General features: G+C 38.3%; 1 long non-coding RNA gene across 1 annotated transcript in view; it reads left to right on the top strand.

Moving 5' to 3' along the window:
* Window positions 1-3,537: 3,537 nt before the first annotated feature.
* LOC309638861 overlaps window positions 3,538-17,467 on the top strand; it is a 109,835-nt gene continuing 95,905 nt past the window's right edge. The window contains exon 1 of the long non-coding RNA XR_014251363.1: window positions 3,538-7,384. This is a non-coding gene — a long non-coding RNA (uncharacterized lncRNA). The remainder of the gene's footprint in view (window positions 7,385-17,467) is intronic.

Raw genomic sequence — 17,467 nt, forward strand, 5'->3', positions numbered from 1 at the left:
GTACCCACGTATTTACTAAGAGCGGTGGTAGTGACCTCTCTCTGTATAACTGAGTTTCCATCTGTTGTCATTTCTCTTCGGTCTGAAGAACTTCCTTTAAGAATTTCTTGAAGTGAGGATCTGCTGGTTATGAATTCTCTTAGCTTCCTTTTATCCAAAAAAATTTTTTTAAACCTCATTTATTGAAGGATATTTTCACTGGCTGTTGAATTCTAGGTTGACAGTTTTCTCTCTGTGTTTTTTTTTTTTTGATGAGAACTCTTTTTTTTTTTTTTAATTTTTATTTATTTATTTATTTATTTATGGCTGTGTTGGGTCTTCGTTTCTGCGCGAGGGCCTTCTCCAGTTGTGGCAAGTGGGGGCCACTCTTCATCGTGGTGCGCGGGCATCTCACTATCGCAGGCTCTCCTGTTGCGGAGCACAGGCTGCAGACGCACAGGCTCAGTAATTGTGGCTCACGGGCCCAGTCGCTCCGCGGCATGTGGGATCCTCCCAGACCAGGGCTCGAACCCGTGTCCCCTGCACTGGCAGGCAGACTCCCAACCACTGCACCACCAGGGAAGCCCTCTCTCTGTGTTTTATACATACCATTAGATTGTTTTCTGACCTTCATTGTTTTCTGTGAGTAGTAGTCATTCATAATTCTTATCTTTGTCCCCTGACACACAGTGTCTCTTTCTTTTCCTCTGAATGCTTTATAATTTATCTTTGATTTTTAGTACTTTGTGATATGCTGAGGTATGGTTTTCTTAATGTCTTTCATCAAATTTGGAAAATTCTCAGATACTATTGCTTAAATATTTTTTTCTATTCTCTCTCGTCTCCTTCTTCATCTCCACTTACACTGTGTTAGATCACTTTATATTGTCTCACAAGTCACTGAGGCTTTGTTTTTATTTCAAAAAATTTTTTTTCATGTTCAGCAATTTGGAAAATTTCTATTGAGCTGTCTTCAAGGTCACTGATGCTTTCTTCTGTAGTGTCCAATTTACTTAATAGTAAATTGCTTATCCAGGTGATCGTTTATCTAAGATTTTATATTTTTCAGCTTAATATCCATTGGCTCTTTTTTATTGCTTTTATATATTGACTAAGATTCCCCATCTCTTACATCGTAGTTATTCATGCTTTATTTCACATCCTTAAGGATATTTATAATAGGTGTTTTAAAATCCTCGTATACTAATCCTAACATCTGGGTCTTTCAAGGTCTGTTTCCATTTTTTCTCCTTGATTCTTTGCAGGTTTAATAATTTTTTATTGCGTGCTAGACATTGTAGATGATACATTATAGGGAGAAGTGATTATGTTGTCTCCTTTTAAAGGGTGATAAGTTTTGTTTTGGTGGTATTGAATAGTGACATAATTGGTAGATCTTGATCTAGTCAGACTTTGTTTTAAGGTTTCTTAGAATAGTCTATTACTATTTTTGCCCTAAGTCCTAGGGAATGGCTTTTATTCTAGGACATAAATTTTACTAAGATATGGCTTTTCTAGGGTCTCAGTTGAATGCCTGATGTTTTCAGTGAGGAGTGTCCACTCTGGCTGGGCCACAATCCCAGATTCTCCAAACTCTGTGTGCTCGCTAATATCTCTGTTCAGCTCTCAGCTTCCCAGCAGCAGAACTCACAGAGTCAGGCTTTGTACATGTGCTTCTCAGTTCTTGCCCAGGATCTGAGGGAGTGGCCATTCAGTTCTCTTGGGCCCCAGCTCTGTGTAGCTACCCCCTTCTCTGGCCGTGCCCCCACGAATTTTAGCTGCCTCCAAAACACATTCTGAAGAAGAGTGGCAATATGGACAGCTCTATCTTATTTCTGATTTTAACAGAAATTTCTTTGGTATTTCATTGTTAGCTTCCAGTAAATATTCTATCTTGTTTTAAAATCTTCTATTTTTATTTTACTTAGAGATTTCATCATGAATGCTTACTGAATTATATCAATTACTCTTTTATCATATATTGGTATAGTCCTATATTTTCCCCTTAATTTATTAATGGAATAAATTATGTTGATAAAATTCCTAATGCTCATTCTTAGGTTTCCGAAATAAATGCTTATTTTATACACTGATAGGTATGCTTTTCAATTTTTCAAGCCTTTAACATTTAAATGAATAAAACAGAATAATAAGCTTTAAAATACAGGGTGCTTAAAAAAAAAAGGATAAATACTTCTTAAATTTCAGTCACTTTGCCTTAAACATACAAAGGCAAGTTGATTATTAACAGTTAAAAGAAATTTATACTGTGTCTCTCTACTTGTGCTACTAAGACAATTACATTCAGCTTTCTTGAGGTATAATTGATGACAACTGCACATTAAAGACAATCGTCTTTGATATTGTGAAAAGAATTTAGAATCCTAGCTCTACCACTTACGAACAAAGTGACCTTGTTTAACTTATCCTCTCAGAGCTTGTTACCTTCTCTGTAAGATGGGGGTGGAAATCACACCTACCCTGCAAGGTTAACGTGAGCATTAAGTGTGATGATGGGTGGGGGTGTGTTTTGTAAGTGCTAAGCTATTGTTGGTGGCTTTTTTTTTTCTTTTCAGAATTGCTCTACTCTATTTCTTTTCCCTCCTTTTTCCCCTCTTTTAAAACATTAAGACTTCCGTGTCTTTTTAAAAGCAATTTGAAGTTCACAGCAAAATTGAGATGGAGGTACAGAAATTTCCCATATACTTCCTGTCCTCACACATGCATAGCCTCCCCATTATCAACATCCCCCACCAGAGTGATGCAGTTGTTACAAATGATGAACCTACATTGATACATCATAATCACCCAGAGTCCATCGTTTACCTTAGGGTTCACTCTTGGTGTTGTACATTCTGTGGGTTTGAACAAAAGTATAATGACATGTATCCACCATTATAGTATCATACAGAGTATTTTCACTGCTCTGAAACTCTTCTGTGCTCTATTCATCTTTCTCTCTCCAAACCCCTGATAACCACTGTTCTTTTATTGTCTCTGCAGTTTTGCCATGGAGTTTTTTTTTTTAATTAATTAATTAATTAATTAATTAATTAATTAATTATTGGCTGCGTTGGGTCTTGGTTGCGGCAAGCGGGATCTTTCGTTGCAGTGCGCGGGCTCTTCATTGCAGTGCCAGAGCTTCTCTAGTTGTAGCGTGCACTGTCCAGAGCATGTGGGCTCTGTAGTTACAGCATGTGGGCTCTCTAGGTGTGGCACATGGGCTAAGTTGCCCCGCAGCATGTGGGATCCTAGTTCCCAGACCAGGGATCGAACCGGCGTCCCCTGCATTGCAAGATGGACTCTTAGCCATTGGACCACCAGGGAAGTCCCCGCCGTGACTGTTCTTTATTACCTGTGGTCCCCAATGACTACACAGCTGACAAGGGACATTGCTTGTTAAGGAAAGGGCGGCAGGAAGGTTCTCTCTTGAGCCTTGCTTTCACTGTCCACTATTGGATTTCCTGTCCTGGCCGCTGGGCAGGACCCCCGTGGGTCCTGTTATTGTTTGGAGAGGCATAAAATGGAAGAAGAAGTCCACTCTCACTTCCTGAAAAAGAAGGAAAAAAGGAAAAGGGAAGAGAAAATTCATCTGTCCCTGAGAGGAAAAGGAGGAAAGAAATTTAAAGGAAATTCACTTCTGAAGACTAGGACTGTAGCAAAAGCAGAGTTCTCACCCTGCTTCCAATATCCCTGTTAGGACAATTTCATTGTTTTTCCTAAAGAAAGAATGGGAAATGATTTTAATACTCCAATTCAACTACCTTAACATTTAAATAAATTTTTAGAGGCAGGCTTGGAAACCTAACCATCTAAAGAATTTTTTTTAATGCATTGTATATTAAACAAGCATACAAACAAAAACCTTGCAAAGATGTTTTGTAACTTAATTCACCTTTCTGTCTCTACCCAGATGTTTCATATACGCCTCATCAGCTCAAGCTCGAAATGCCTAAAGACATGACAGCAAGGCTTGTGAAGGGTTCTATTGAATGGCTAAAGAATGGTGATCAGACATCAGGAATGTATAGCAGAGGAAAGCAGCTGCTCTGTTTTGGAGCCATGGAAATGCTTTGGAATGGTTTTCGAGGAACAGTCACCAAACCTCCAGGTGAGTGTCAGATACTCAGGGCTGCCCTGACCCCAGACAATAAGAATAATGGAGAGTTGTGGACAATTTCAGAGTTGAGAGTGTGCAGAGAAAATCCCAATAAGGCTACCCTTGGCTAGGTGGCCAAAGTTTTACATGTACCAAAACATATTAAACAAATGTGCACATATACCCTCAGCTTGTGACTCTGGGCAGTAAAACTATTAAATTGCAATATTAGGACTCAAGTATATTCACTTGAACTAATTTAACTTATGTTTCAGATAATGAGTCAGTTAAGTTCCTGGAATTTCGCTCCTCTTATTTTTCTTTCTTCTGAATTTAAATCCTAGTTCACCTAAGAGATTTCAGTATTCTGGGAAATCTGATTTGTCTAAAATAGATGTAAAGAGAAGCCCTCTATATTTATAACCAGACCAGAGCATGGTCAGTGGTGAGAGAAACATCCCCATGGTTCAACTCTATAGCCCTGAAGACAGCTAAAAGAGAATTTGGGTTGGTAGGCAGCTATCTGTTGATAGAATGATGCACTTAGAAGATCTTCTGCTTTCCATTTGTAATGTTATCTGTTTGGTTGGTAGCCAGTTTGTTGTTTTTCAGGAAAAATTCTGCAGAGATAAACATATGCTTCCATGTTGCTATTCTTCTGGTTTCCACAATCCAGGACATAGGCCTGCCCACTATTTCATTTATCTCCCTTTGGAGACTCAAAATTGATTTATTAAGTTGAATTAGCTTGGGTTGATGCAAAGAAAAGTCAAAAATTATGATGGAAAAAGGATTCAAAAATAATGGTGGAAAAAGGATTAAACAAATCAAGCAAATCAAGATGGCGGGAGAAAAGGAAAAAAAATAAGAAGTGAAAATGATGATTGATGTTGATGTTGATGTTGCTGTTTTAACTGAGAAATTTAAAGGCTGCAAAGCGTTGAGAAATCAAATTAATGACCTGGAAAATAAACTCAGATTAAGAAATGTCAGATTGGAGGATAATCTTGATGGGGTAGAAGTAGGAGAAACAATGACTGTTCCCCCCCCTTACCACCCCCCCCAACATAAAACATTGCAAAACTGCTTTGGGTGAATAATTTTTAATTCCTTCCACAAGCCATATCTTAATTTTGCTAAAGCTTGATGCCATGACAGAAATCTGTAGTTTATATGTGAGATGAGAAATTCTTACAGGGAAAAGATAAATATCTTAACTTCCTTTGGCCTCTGATGACGTTTTGTTTCTGTGGAGAAGCTGACAGAGCTACTGGCTTTGATTGTTTATGATTATGTAGGGCTTAAACCAAAGTTGTTAAGGGTACTAAACATTATGAGTCAAATGCTTATCTGGCTAACTCCAATTATCATATTTAAGTCACATACTCCCTTGAACTATTATCTTGATAAGTATCTTTTCAAGATTGTGCTGAATCAAAAGAATTTTTGAATAGTAAAGAGAAAAGTATTTTAGAGAGGATGTGAGAGGCAAAACGTTTTCTTTGTTCCTGATCCTACTTGGAGATTCCCAGAAATTGTTCTAGAGTCACAGTGGCTGAATGGCCTTTTTTATTAATGGGACTGGGTGTGGTGCGTAATTATTACGCAAATAATAGATAACAGTTGTTGAACCTCTACTCTATGCCAGACATAGTTCTAAGTGCTTTATATGTATAAATTCAGTTGGTCTGCACTACATTCAAAAGTGGTAGGTATGGGACTTCCCTGGTGGTCCAGTGGTTAAGACTCTGCACTTCCAATGCTGGGGGCACGGGTTCAATCCCTGGTCAGGGAACTAAGATCCCACATGCCGTGAGGCACCGCCAAAAAAAAAAAGTGGTAGGTATGATTAGTGTCCCCATTTTAAAGATGAGAAGAGCGAGCTGCAGAGTTAGATCATTGCCCAGGTCATCCAGCTCTTACAAAAGAGGCAGGATTCGTATCCAAGTTATCCTGGCTCCACAATCCACCGTTTCAACCACAATACTGTGGTTCTAAGTTATTTAAAGACACTGGGATTTTTAAAATAATCTATTTCTGGCCATGGGTGTAAAAATATATTCATGTATCCCAGGAACAGTTTTGTTAGCAAGAGGAAGTCTCTTTTTTGTTACCCATTCATTTTAAGTCAGTTTAAATACAAAACGAGTCAGAGTTTTGCACTGCCAAAAAAGAGTACAGTAAGATGTGGAGAAAGCCAGAGAAGCACGTGTTCAGAGGGACTTTGTGTTACCTTCCTGGCCTGAATGGGATCAAGGTTGATATTTGCCTTTTTAAAAAAGATGGAGCTAAAATTTAAAGAACTGATTTTTCTTGTTTTAATTCATTTTATTTCTTTTGACATTATGGCCTGTTTAAATTACACAGCAGCTGCGAGTGATAAAAGAAATGCTTCAGCTCAGAGCAGGGAAGAAAGAACATGTTTTAAACCATGGAGTCAGAAGGTGAGAGACTCCCGGGTTACCAGGTGCAGAGCTACTCTCAGAAGAATGGGATGAGTTGGTTACTGCACCCCTCAGCGCAACAGGAAGCGCAGTGTCTCCCAACATGATGGAGCTCTCAATACCACAGCGTTGGAAAGAGCCTTTGTTTTTTTCCACCCAAGGGATCATTTTAAATAGTCTCTCAAGATGGTTGAAGTGGCTATAATCTGGTCAATGTTCCTTAAAGTGTGGAGAGTACCCGTGGAGCAAAACAGAGAAGAGATTGGAAGCAGAGTGGGAGAGACGAGCCCCACTTCCAACCCATCCACTACTACACCCATCACTATTTTCTTCCTGCCTTGCAAGGTACAATGTTGCTACCAAAGTGCAAGAAAGTGTCTTTGTGAGTTTGAGAGCTCAAACAGGTGAGGGGGAAAGGCACCTAAAGTAACAGTGGTAAGAGTTTAGAAACAATATTAAAAGCCGTGGAATTACATCAAAACTCAGTAGGATGGAATTCCATCAAAAGTATACATCTTGGAGCCCACTCCTTGGAGTCAAAGGAAGGCTTAGCTTAGATCTCTATTTTCTACATTGATATTAGGAAAAAGGTATGGTTTCTTTCTTTTTACAGTGTTTCCTGGCTACAGAAAAAAAAATTCCTCAAAATTTTGCGTGCAGAGAGATGGATTAAATAACTTTAAGAGTTATCTCTTTTCCAAAGAGAAGGTGTTCTTGCAATTTTATTAATTAATTTATTTATGATATCATAGGTTAAGCCCGTATTTAATGAGAATGCTGATCGATGAAACCATGACCGTATGGCGATTATTACAGTGGACCAAGATTCCAGATTTTGTGCTTGAAGACACGGGCAAAGCAGGTACAAGTTCTCTCAGCAGATATTTTTATTTGTGAAATGGGACAACACTTCTGTTTGCTTTTCAGTGGTGAGAATTAATGCAGTGCATGGTACTGGGCTTGACAACCTGTGAGTAGAGATTTGAGGACTTAGGTGCTGCAATGAGCACGGTATTATTATCACTTGTAATTTTCTAAATTATGGAATTATGCAGAGTGGCTCCGACTGCAGATTGCACGTGAAGCCTCTGAAAGGCATTTTACTTCATGCTTTCTGGGGTGGTAAAATTGTGATCAACTTTATGCAGATCCAAAACAAAGAGTAGAGTTTGGGTTAGATTTCATATGAGACACGAGAGTTTGGATGACCCTCATTTTCAATATAGTCAATAAAATGCCGTTTACAACTGAGATGAAGAATTAAAATTCTACTGAAGATTTACCTTCTTACGAGGTGTAGTCTGTATATATTTTCCAAAATTATGTGCTTTATGATTTTGTCATAAAATTAATGCCCATTCATTCAAATATAGAAAAATAGAAATAAATATATCTCTCTTAAAGAGTCAAGTACCTTGACCAATTTCACAAGTAGTGGGAATGGAAGCCGAGTTAGGAACCCAGGGAGTCTGATTTCCAAGCCAATGCTATCTTTGCAACGTCACAGTTTAGAGTTTAGCTAATTTAATATTTTGCTTTTTGTTTTCACTTAACATTGTGCCAAAAGCATATTTGATGTAAAACTTTCTTAGGGGGAGGTATAACATTCTATCAAGTACCCCAACAGTGTTTTTGAACATTTTTTAAAATATCTTGCGAATGTCAGTATTCTGGGTGAAGATCAAGGGTGCTGGAAGGTTCGCACTGTGTGTCCGCACCCGGCTGGAAACACAGGCTTACACAACAGCCTTGCCTTCCTCACACCTGGTTGGGGTTTTGCAGAGTCAGTAGGAGGAGGCGATGACCACAGCTGTCTTTATTTCTAGGAAGTCAGACAATGGCTTAGTAGATTTTACTTGGGAGGGAGAAAGAACATTTAAGAGGAATATTTAAATCATAAGAGAAAGAAATGGAAACTTGTTTCTTGGGGAATCGCTGAAGAAAGAAAGGAGAAAAATCCCATCTATCCAGCATGGTTAAAGTGGCCCTTTGCACTTAGATGAGTGTATCAGGGTGTAAATTAGTTGTTTCTATGCCTTAGATCTGAAGGGAATGGAAAAAAGTCAAAAAACAAAACAAAGCAAAGGAAAAAGGATAATTCACCATAATACTCTCAAAAGCCAAAGTTGACTAACACTAGCACCCAGGTTATTCTAAGACGTGGATTTTCTGATGACAGGACTGGGAACCCTCCGTTCCTCCTAGGTGTCCCCTCGACCTCCCGGGAGGCCTTCCGCCCACTGCCACTCTGCTCTCTCCCAGGAAGCTGTTGGCTATTACTTCATCTGCTCTTTTCTGGGCTCCCCAGTTTCCTTCCAGCAGATCACTCCACTCCAGCAAACATACAAATCTTCCTTGTCATGGATGCACGTCCTATGTAGATTTACTCTATAGTTAGTGAAGTACCAGACTCATTTTACAGTTCATAAACTAAGTTTGGATTCATGCTCAACCTCGCTACCAAAGCTTATGCAGCTAAGAGCTGCAGCTCACATCACGTGCCCTGAGTTGCCCCTACCTCTGCGCCTATCACCCATCAGCGAGATCTATTTTCTCTGCAGAAGCACATGCATTGCCCCACGCTGACAGTCACTGGTTTTAACATTGGCTAATCACCAATACCGTTGTGTTAAGTGAGATTCATAGATGCTGATTGCTTTTATTGCATAAATTACTTCATTATTAAAATCAGGTCATTTGAGTCCCCAAACCATTAACATGAAGGTTATTAACATAATTTCATAAGCTAATAAATCAAGCACAGGAAAAGAATTAAAGGGTTCTTAGTGATAAGTGTTTCTTCAGAGATTAAGGAACACAATTTTCTTATGCATATATTAACATTTTACGAGTGGGTTCTTGCAAGAGCAGTTTTTTCTCTCTGCATACATGACTCACACTCTGTCTTCTTCATACTTAGCCTCTGAAACTCATTTTCAAAATTAAGGTGGTTTTCTTTTCTCCTTTTCAAAGAACTATAAAGCAATTTTCCTTTTTTGATGATGAATGTGTAAGTATACACAGAAATTTTATTTTTTTAACATCTTTATTGGAGTATAATTGCTTTACAATGGTGTGTTAGTTTCTGCTGTATAACAAAGTGAATCAGCTATAAATGTACCTATATCTCCATATCGCCTCCCTCTTGCATCTCCCTCCCACCCTCCCTAACCCACCCCTCTAGGCGGACACAAAGCACCGAGCTGATCTCCCTGTGCTATGTGGCTGCTTCCCACTAGCTATCTATTTTACATTCGGTAGTGTATATATGTCCGTGCCACTCTCTCACTTTGTCCCAGCTTACCGTACCCCCTCCCTGTGTCCTCAAGTCCATTCTCTACGTCTGCGTCTTTATTCCTGTCCTGCCCCTAGGTTCTTCAGAAGCTTTTTCTTTTTTTTTTTTTTTTTTTAAGATTCCATATATATGTGTTAGCATACAGTATTTGTTTTTCTCTTTCTGACTTACTTCACTCTGTATGACAGACTCTAGGGCCATCCACCTCACTACAAATAGTTCAATTTTGTTTCTTTTTATGGCTGAGTAATATTCCATTGTATATATATGCCACATCTTCTTTATCCATTCATCTGTCGATGGACACTTAGGTTGCTTCCATGTCCTGGCTATTGTAAATAGTGCTCCAGTGAACATTGGGGTACATGACTCTTTTTGAATTATGGTTTTCTCGGGGTATATGCCCAGTAGTGGGATTGCTGGGTCATATGGTAGTTCTAGTTTTAGTTTTTTACGGAACCTCCATACTGTTCTCCATAGTGGCTGTATCAATTCCCACCAACAGTGCAAGAGGGTTCCCTTTTCTCCACACCCTCTCCAGCATTTTATTGTTCGTAGATTTTTTGATGATGGCCATTCTGACCGGTGTGAGGTGATACCTCATTGTAGTTTTGATTTGCATTTCTCTATTGATTAGTGGTGTTGAACATTCTTTCCTGTGTTTGTTGGCAATCTGTATATATTCTTTGGAGAAATGTCTATTTAGGTCCTCTGCCCATTTTTGGATTGGGTTGTTTTTTTTTTTGATATTGAGCTGCATGAGCCAATTTTGGAGATTAATCCTTTGTCAGTTGCTTCATTTGCAAATATTTTCTCCCATTCTGAGGGTTGTCTTTTCGTCTTGTTTATGGTTTGCTGTGCAAAAGCTTTTAGTTTCATTAGGTCCCATTTGTTTATTTTTGTTTTTATTTCCATTTCTCTAGGAGGTGGGTCAAAAAGGATCTTGCTGTGATTTATGTCATAGAGTGTTCTGCCTAAGTTTTCCTCTAAGACTTTTATAGTGTCTAGCCTTACATTTAGGTCTTTAATCCATTTTGAGATTATTTTTGTGTATAGTGTTAGAGAGTGTTCTAATTTCATTCTTTTACATGTAGCTGTCCAGTTTTCCCAGCACCACTTATTGAAGAGGCTGTCTTTTCTCCACTGTATATTCTTGCCTCCTTTATCAAAGATAAGGTGACCATATGTGCGTGGGTTTATCTCTGGGCTTTCTATCCTGTTTCATTGATCTATATTTGTGTTTCTGTGCCAGTACCATACTGTCTTGATTACTGTAGCTTTGTAGTATAGTGTGAAGTCAGGGAGCCTGATTCCTCCAGCTCCGTTTTTCTTTCTCAAGATTGCTTTGGCTATTCGGGGTCTTTTGTGTTTCCATACAAATTGTGAGATTTTTTGTTCCAGTTCTGTGAAAAATGACATTGGTAGTTTGATAAGGATTGCACTGAATCTGTAGATTGCATTGGGTAGTATACTCATTTTCACAATGTTGATTCTTCCAATCCAAGAACATGGTCTATCTCTCCATATATTTGTATCATCCTTAATTTCTTTCATCAGTGTCTTATAGTTTTCTGCATACAGGTCTTTTGTCTCCTTAGGTACGTTTATTCCTACGTATTTTATTCTTTTTATTGCAGTGGTAAATGGGAGTGTTTCCTTAATTTCTCTTTCAGATTTTTCATCATTAGTATATAGGAATGACAGAGATTTCTGTGCATTAATTTTGTATCCTGCTACTTTACCAAATTCATTGATTAGCTCTAGTAGTTTTCTGGTAGCACCTTTAGGATTCTCTATGTATAGTATCATGTCATCTGCAAACAGTGGCAGCTTTACTTCTTCTTTTCTGTTTTGGATTCCTTTTATTTTTTTTTCTTCTGATTGCTGTGGCTAAAACTTCCAAAACTATGTTGAATAATACTGGTGAGAGTGGGCAACCTTGTCTTGTTCCTGATCTTAGTGGAAATGGTTTCAGTTTTTCACCATTGAGAACAATGTTGGCTGTGGGTTTTTCATATATGACCTTTATTGTGTTGAGGTAGTCTCCCTCTATGCCTACTTTCTGGAGGGTTTTTATCATAAATGGGTATTGCATTTTGTCGAAAGCATTTTCTGCATCTATTGAGATGATCATATGGTTTTTATTCTTCAGTTTGTTAATATGGTGCATCACATTGATTGATTTGCATATATTGAAGAATCCTTGCATTCCTGGGAAAAACCCCACTTGATCATGGTGTATGATCCTTTTAATGTGCTGTTGGATTCTGTTTGCTAGTATTTTGTTCAGGATTTTTGCATCTATGTTCATCAGTGATATTGGCTTGTAGTACTCTTTCTTTGTGACATCTTTGTCTGGTTTTGGTATCAGGGTGATGGTGGCCTTGTAGAATGAGTTTGGGAGTGTTCCTCCCTCTGCTATATTTTGGAAGAGTTTGAGAAGGATAGGTGTTAGCTTTTCTCTAAATGTTTGATAGAATTTGCCTGTGAAGCCATCTGGTCCTGGGCTTTTGTTTTTTTGGAAGATTTTTAATCACAGTCTCAGTTTCAGTGCTTGTGATTGGTCTGTTTATATTTTCTATTTCTTCCTGGTTCAGTCTCGGAAGATTGTGCTTTTCTAAGAATTTGTCCATTTCTTCCAGGTTGTCCATTTTATTGGCATAGAGTTGCTTGTAGTAATCTCTCATGATCCTTTGTATTTCTGTAGTGTCAGTTACTTCTTTTTCATTTCTAATTCTATTGATTTGAGTCTTCTCCCTTTTTTCTTGATGAGTCTGGCTAATTGTTTATTAATTTTGTTTATCTTCTCAAAGAACTAGCTTTTGTTCTTATTGAGCTTTGCTATTGTTTCCTTCATTACTTTTTCATTTATTTCTGATCTGATATTTATGATTTCTTTCCTTCTCCTAACTTTGGGGATTTTTGTTCTTCTTTCTCTAATTGCTTCAGGTGTAAGGTTAGGTTGTTTATTTGAGATTTTCCTTGTTTCTTGAGGTAGGATTGTATTGCTATTAACTTCCCTCTTAGAACTGCATCCCATAGTTTTTGGGTCATCGTGTTTTCATTGTCATTTGTTTCTAGGTAACTTTTGATTTCCTCTTTGATTCCTTCAGTGATCTCTTGGTTATTAAGTAGTGTATTGTCTAGCCTCCATGTGTTTGTATTTTTTACAGTGTTTTTCCTATAATTGATATCTACTCTCATATAGCATTGTGGTCGGAAAAGATACTTGATACAATTTCAATTTTCTTAAATTTATGAAGGCTTGATTTTTGACCCAAGATATGTTCTCTCCTGGAGAATGTTCCATGGGCACTTGACAAGAAAGTGTATTCTGTTGTTTTTGGATGGAATGTCCTATAAATATCAATTAAGTTCATCTTGTTTAATGTATCATTTAAAGCTTGTGTTTCCTTATTTATTTTCATTTTGGATGATCTGTCCATTGGTGAAAGAGGGGTGTTAAAATCCCCTACTATGATTGTGTTACTGTCGATTTCCCTTTAATGGCTGTTATTATTTGCCTTATGTATTGAGGTGCTCCTATGTTGGGTGCATAAATATTTACAATTGTTATACCTTCCTCTTGGATTGATCCCTTGATCATTATATAGTGTCCTTCTTTGTCTCTTGTAATAGTCTTTATTTTAAAGTCTATTTTGTCTGATATGAGAATTGCTACTCCAGCTTTCTTTTGATTTCCATTTGCATGGAATACCTTTTTCCATCCCCTCACTTTCAGTCTGTATGTGTCCCTAGGTCTGAAGTGGGTCTCTTGTAGACAGTATATATATGGGTCTTGTTTTTGTATCCATTCAACCAGTCTATGCCTTTTGGTTGGAGCATTTAATCCATTTACATTTAAGATAATTATTGATATGTATGTTCCTATTACCATTTTCTTAATTGTTTTGGGTTTGTTATTGTAGGTCTTTTCCTTCTCTTGTGTTTCCTGCCTAGAGAAGTTCCTTTAGCATTTGTTGTAGAGCTGGTTTGGTGGTGCTGAATTCTCTCAGCTTTTGCATGTCTGTAAAGGTTTTAATTTCTCCGTCAAATCTGAATGAGATCCTTGCTGGGTAGAGTAATCTTGGTTGTAGGTTTTTCCCCTTCATCACTTTAAATATGTCCTGCCACTCCCTTGTGGCTTGCATAGTTTCTGCTGAAAGATCAGCTGTTAAAGTTATGGGGATTCCCTTGTGTGTTATTTGTTGCTTTTCCCTTGCTGCTTTTAATATTTTTTCTTTGAATTTAATTTTTGATAGTTTGATTAATATGTGTCTTGGCATGTTTCTCCTTGGATTTATCCTGTATGGGACTGTCTGCGCTCTCTGGATTTGATTGACTATTTCCTTTCCCATGTTAGGGAAGTTTTCAACTCTAATCTCTTCAAATATTTTCTCAGACCCTTTCTTTTTCTCTTCTCCTTCTGGGACCCCTATAATTCAAATGTTGGTGTGTTTAATGTTGTCCCAGAGGTCTCTGAGACTGTCCTCAATTCTTTTCATTCTTTTTTCTTTATTCTGCTCAGCAGCAGTTATTTCCTCTATTTTATCTTCCAGGTTATTTATCTGTTCTTCTGCCTCAGTTATTCTGCTATTGATTCCTTCTAGAGAATTTTTGATTTCATTTATTGTGTTGTTCATCACTGTTTGTTTGCTCTTTTGTTCTTCTAGGTCCTTGTTAAACGTTTTTTGTATTTTCTCCATTGTATTTCCAAAATTTTGGATCATCTTTACTGTCATTATTCTGAGTTTGTTTTCAGGTAGACTGCCTATTTCCTCTTCATTTGTTTGGTCTGTTGGGTTTTTACCTTGCTCCTTCATCTGCTGTGTGTTTCTCTGTCTTCTCATTTTGCTTATCTTACTGTGTTTGGGGTCTCCTTTTCGCAGGCTGCAAGTTCGTAGCTCCCATTGTTTTTGGTATCTGCCCCCAGTGGCTAAGGTTGGTTCAGTGGGTTGTGTAGGCTTCCTGGTGGAGGGGACTGGTACCTATGGATGAGGCTGGATCTTGTCTTTCTGGTGGGCAGGACCATGTCTGGTGGTGTGTTTTGGGGTGTCTGTGACATTATTATGATTTTAAGCAGCCTCTCTGCTAATGGGTGGGGTTGTGTTCCTGTCTTGATAGTTATTTGGCATAGCGTGTCCGACAGTGTAGCTTGCTGGTCGTTGAGTGGAGCTGGGTCTTAGCGTTGAGATGCAGATCTCTGGGAGAGCTTTTGCCATTTGATATTACATGGAGCCGGGAGGTCTCTGGTGGACCAGTGTCCTGAACTCGGCTCTCCCACCTCAGAGGCACAGGTCTGACAGCAGGCGGAGCACCAAGACCCGTCCGCCACACGGCTCTTTCAGGTACACCTTGAATGATGTGGACTCTGAAAATCCAAGTTACAGCCGAGATTCCATTCCCCTGTGGTTACTCATCTGGATCACAGACATGTAGGGCCTGTCTGCCCTGATAGGCCACCTCCAGTATCTTCCCCATAAGCATCTTTGCCATAAACATATAAAGCAATTTTCAACTGAATCCATTAGCCTTCTGTGATATGGACTATCTATAAAATTCTTTTTTCACACTTCTTAGACTGCAAAAGCTTTGGGATGGCGGGGAAAGCAAGGTAGAATTGGAAGGAAAAATATCTTGGATTAGTCTTAGGTAGTGCAATTTTCATTCTAGGTGAATTTCAAATGTATTTCTAGATTTAAGAGGTTCTAGTGAAGTTCTAATTATCTCTCTGATTACAACACATACTGAGGTTAAGCGTTCTTATCAAATGTTGCATTAAAAATGGGTTTTATTCCCAGGCTGGATCTAATAGGGTGAGATACTGGCCTGAACACATAGAAATTGGTTCCCTCATTCATTTCACTTACCAGATTGTGAGAGATTCTGAGGGTCAGAACCATCATTATCCAGTGCAATGATGTTGCCTAGAAACGAAGATATGTTCCAATGTAAATTAGACTATAATAACTTTATCCTTTGTGCAATTTGTGTAATGTTTTTGGCAAATAGCAACTGATGGATCATAATTGAAATATGTAGACTGTTGTTAGCAAAGCATTACGTGTGATTTTACTGGTGAATTGGGGAGATGGATGGGCCAACAGTTCTTTCTAAGAACAAGTGTAGTGATCACACCACACTTTTTCCTCTGTAATCTTCAGTGACTATGAATATTCCCCTGAAGAAAGCACAAACTCCCCTGGACCTCCTCCTGCCCACCTGCTTAAAACCTTTCAACAGCATCTCATTGCTCTTAGGAGAAAAAAACATTTCTCAGCGTGGCCCACAACCCCACATGGTCTAGCCTGCACTTATTGGTCTAGCCTCATCTCAAAGCTGGCTTTGCTATTCTGCTTGCTTTCAGTTCTTCATAAGCACTTTTCCCCTTCCCATCACAGGGCCTTTGCACAGGTTTCCCTATCTGATTATTATGTTCCCTGCTCTCTGAACCCATTAACTTCTATTCATTCTTCAGATCACAACTGAAGAGCTACTTCCTCCAGGAAGGCTTCCCTGACTTTTGTGATTAGGTTAGATCTTTCCTGGCTGTGATAATACCATGAATGGCTCAATTACATGTTTGTCACAATTGCCATTTTTTAAGTTTTATAGTGTGTTTTTTTCTACTGTAAACATGTTTACATGGTAAAAAAAAATCAAAATGAAATAAAAAGATATATACTGAGCTATCTAGCTTTGATTTCTGTTCTCATTTACCCCACAACCTCTCCTTTTATAGACAAACAGTTTTTTTATTAGTTTCTTATATATCTTTCCAGTATTTCTTTTTTGCAGGGACAAGTACAAATATGTATCTTGTTTCTCCCCTTTTTGACACAAAAAATAACATACTTTACGTGTGTTCTACAACATACTTTTTCTTCCCTAACAATGTACTCTGGAGCTTATTCTATATCAAGACATAAAGAATCTCTCTCCTTTTTACAGCTGCGTAGAATTCTACTGTGAAACTCTTGCACTGTTTCTGGAACCAGTTCCTTATGCTGGCAGTTGGCTTGTTTTCGGTCTTTTACTATTACAGATAATGCTGCAATTAGTAACCACATGTGCATGTCTCTGTCTTTTCCACATGTGCAAGTTCTATGTAAATACCCACAAATAGGATTGCTGGGTCAAAGGATAAATGCATCAGTAATTTTGATAGAAATCACCACATTACCCTTCCTGTGGGTTGTACCACTTCCCACCTTCATCAGCAAAACATGAGTGTCCATTTCTCCACCGCTTCACCAGTCGTGTTGTCCAACTTTTGATTGGGAGGTAAGAAATTGTACTCAGGGCAGTTTTAATGTGCCTCTGTCTTATTTTGAGTAAGGTTGAGTATCTTTTCATGTGCTTAAGGGCCATTTATAGTTTTTGTGTGTATGAACTGACTGTTCATGTCTCTTTGCCCATTTTCTGTTGGGCGCTTAATCTTTTCATTCCTGTTATCTAGGTGCTTTTTATTAGTTGATATTAACCATTTACCTGTGATGTATGTTGCAGATATTTTCCCCAGTTTGTCATTTGTCTTATGACTTTCCATATTGTGTTTTCAGATAGATAATATCTCTCTCCTGCTAAGACACCAGGGAGGGCAAGTCCCACAGGTCTTGGGCTACCACTATGTCCCTGAATCTGTTTCTT

This window comes from Balaenoptera physalus (assembly GCF_965194825.1).
Source record: "Balaenoptera physalus genome assembly, chromosome: 11".
Lineage (NCBI taxonomy): Eukaryota > Metazoa > Chordata > Mammalia > Artiodactyla > Balaenopteridae > Balaenoptera > Balaenoptera physalus.